Raw genomic sequence first — 3955 nt, 5'->3', positions numbered from 1 at the left:
TATATATATATATATATATATATATAAACGTAAATATTCCACGAAGAAATTTAATAATCATTTTAATATAATTTTGTTTAATAAATGTAGGAATAGAGTTATCTAAATATGTTATGCATTTACATATTATATCTATGTAAATTATTATAAAATGTTAAATAAGATATATTATAAGATTTTCAATATTTCAATATTAAGTACCTAACTAAATACAGTAAAAAAGTAAGGAAGTAGTTGTAATAGTAGTAAAACTATATTTGTCATCTTAGAATTTTTACAAAACACTTTTACATGATTTTTATGCTTTATTCTTCTTATGTAACACCTTAATAAATAAAATTATTTAATTTACCCAAACTTACTTATATATTCCGACCTAATTTTATTCCAACATAATTCTACCCTTAATCTCTCTTTCTATGTTTTTTCATCTCCCTGCGTGATGTAATCATGAGTAAATTATTTATTACACCATTTGTGAAAGTAATTGTTTTTAAAAATTTAGGTAATTAATTAATAAAGTAATTAAAGTAATTTTTACTTAACAAGAAAAAGAATCGAAAATACTCTTAATTTTATTTCATTGTTGTCAATTCATTTATTCTATTTTAATTATCATGTAGTTTATATGAAAGATACTAAGGAGTAAATGAAATTTTATTGCTGCATTTGAAACCATCCCGGAAAGCAGATGTTTAAGTTATTCTGTGCTGCATTCCCGCTGCACATATTCTAAAAATCCAAGTTTAAATAATTTAAAATTTAAATTATTAATTATTCTAAACGTATGACCAAGCTTCACAGAACCAAAGTTTTTGTTTATTAATATGTGATTAATTCTTTTTTTTCTGCTAGAAACAAAATATTAATTATTGTGAAAAGATTCAATAATCTTTTCTTTTTTTATTTAAAAGTAATATAATCAATAATTTACATTTTCAGTTGCAAAAGAAATAAGTTCAAAATCGCAATCTTAGAAATCATATAATCCGCAGCGAAACAAACAATACAGAACGAAATATCTTGCGATTCTTATATCAAATTCCTACCGTATCGTTTCACACTCAGCCCGCATCCCGCGGATTCGCCAAAATGTATCCGTTGTGCACGGATAAGTTTTTCTCGTTTTTCGTGACAGCCGTAACGTCGACATTACCACGAGCCGTTATACGTACGTGGCCAATGGAATACACGACAAATCGCCGGCAAAATGAAGCGGAAAGGAAGAACGAGCGCAACGAGAGTAACTGGCGGAACGCGGACACTGGCGGACGCGGTGGTGGGAAGACGGTATAGGGATGGGATAAAGAACGGGGACAAAACAACGGGGGCACATAGGGCCGATAGGGCGTGGAGGGCGCAGGCAGCTTCGACGCAAGCGGCGCGAGGCACGAGGGTGTTAACTGTCCTTTGAGTCTCGTCGGCTGGAACATCTCACCCGTGCAACAACGTCTCACTCGGGTTGTATGGCGGCGTATGTATGGTCGAGCTGCGACGCGGCGAGGCCAGAGCAGCATGGTCGGCTGCCTCGTAAAAAGGCATTTTCGCAGCTCCACTTGCGCCCAAAATGGCGGATACATCGGCTCCCGGGGGCCGTGTAAGCATCGTGTAACGACATACCTGATTACCCCTAGTGACCAGTGAGCCGAGTGTGTTTCTGCCGACCCCTTTCACCCCCCTCGAGAGCATCGGTATGCCTCGGTAAGTCGTTAAGAACGCACCTCGTTGGGCTCCAGCCTCCGTATCATCGCTACTGACTGTCCAGTCTTCCGTGGCGTATAATCGCCTGTATTATTAGCGAGTAGCGACGTGGTGGCCCTTGTGCAAAACGGAGCGACCCTAGCCTAGGCGCGTCTGTAAATACATCATACCGCTCATAAGCAGATTGGAGTTATATTCTCGATGTTATTAAAAGCGCCATAAAAAGGCATTTACAATGAGATTTTAAAACGTAAAACTTAAGTTTCAAGCTTTAAGCCGTAAGTCCGGATCTACAATAAGTGTTTTATGCCTTATGCCGTAAGAAACTGACCAATTACAGTCGAATCCGAGAAGAATAAGCGACTGTGATTCGCCCATTTCTTATGGCTTAAGGCTTAAAACCCTATTGTAGATCCGGGGTAAGAAATCAATCAATCATTGGCTTAGTTTACATCATGCACTTGATACAGATACTAGCTAGTATAAACTTTCTATTGAATTATCTTAATTTCGGTAATACGTGTATAAATAAATACATGATATGTATATTTAATCATTTTGATGCATATTTTACCAATTTAGTGCATCATTCTTTACATCGCTGAAATTAAAATAATTTAATAGGAAGTTACTAGTTAGTTACGTGTATCAAGTGCACGATGTAAACTAGGCCATAATCGATTGTTCTCCTTACGATTGTGACTGGTCAATTTCTTAAAGACTGGTCAATTTCTTATTTCCTAAAGACGTCTGTATTACCGACTAAACACGTATAATTTTTGTGTAACGAATACTCTTTTTCTCTTTCACGGATTCGAAAATCCTTTTCCAGGATTAAAGTATACGTATTAATACATGTTTGTGAAGTGGTCTATACTGAGAATGATCAAAAATTTCGAAATAGATATATTTTTTACCATTTTTTAGTGTAACATGGCGTCTCAGCTGTCAAGTCGTGACAACATTTGCTTGATATGAAAGCTTTGCAACTCGAACGTACGAAATAATAGTTCCCAAACACGTAATTTGCACGAACATACAACGTCGAGTTTTTAGATTTAGACGCTTTATCGCGACGAATTCGTTGTACGAAAATTGACACGTATGTATGCTGCGTGTATCATATACTACGTTTACACGGCACGCTTTACGCCGAAGTTATAACATCGATGTTATGAAACTGGCCAATCATAGCTGTTCCTCTGAAGAATGGAATGACTGACTGGTCAGTTTCATGACATCGATGTTATAACTTCGGCGTAAAGCGTGCCGTGTAAACGTAGTAATAGGCTGCGTGTGATATTGCTGTGGTAGTATAAAGGCCCGTCTACGATACATGGAGTAAGAAGTAAGAGTAAGAAATTGACCAATCACAGTCGAATGTGAGAAGAATAATCGACTGTGATTGGTCAATTTCTTACTCTTACTTCTTATTCCGTGTATTGTAGACGACGCCTAATGCGTGGTCTACAATGGCAGTAGCAGTAGTGGATTAAGTTGTAAGAGTAAGAAATTGACCAATTGCAGTCGATTATTCTTCTCACATTCGACTGTGATTGGTCAATTTCTTACTCTTACAACCTAATCCACTACTGCTACTGTCATTGTAGACCACGCATAAGGCGTCGTCTACAATACACAGAGTAAGAAGAGTAAGAAATTGACCAATCACAGTCGAATGTGAGAAGAATAATCGATTGTGATCGGTCAATTTCTTACTCTTACTTCTTACTTCGTGTATTGTAGACGACGCCTGAAAAGACATGTCAATGTGCGGCGCGTGGCGCGACATCTAATGATTTCGTCGGAGTTCGAACTTTACTTTAAGATCCCCTTTGCTCATCATCTTAGATTTTAAGTTTTACGTCTTAGGGCCTGAGCACAATAGAGGAACAGGAATTAGATATTAAGATTTTAACCTATCAGAAACTGATTACATCGGAATACACGGTTTCTGATAGGTTGAAATCTTAATATCTAATTTTTGTTCCTCTATTGTGCGCAGGCCCTTAAAATCTCATTGTAGATGCCGCTTAAGGCGATGCTAAAGCCTCCTATTTTACCACATTTCCATTCGGTGAAAAATCTCTGTATCGAATCCAGTGCAGCTAATGTCCTGTTTGTGCATACTTTAATTTAAGTACATCGATGTACGGATTGCAAAAGTATTGTTACTTAAATTAAAGTATGAACAAACAGGACCTCAGCTGCACTGGATTTCATGAGAAAATCGAAAAAAAGTTTAAAATTCGTT

Source organism: Trachymyrmex cornetzi, unplaced genomic scaffold, assembly GCF_001594075.2.
Source record: "Trachymyrmex cornetzi isolate Tcor2-1 unplaced genomic scaffold, Tcor1.1 scaffold302, whole genome shotgun sequence".
Classification (NCBI taxonomy): Eukaryota; Metazoa; Arthropoda; class Insecta; order Hymenoptera; family Formicidae; genus Trachymyrmex; species Trachymyrmex cornetzi.
The sequence above is the reverse complement of the archived record's forward strand: the minus strand, read 5'-3'. Positions refer to the sequence as shown.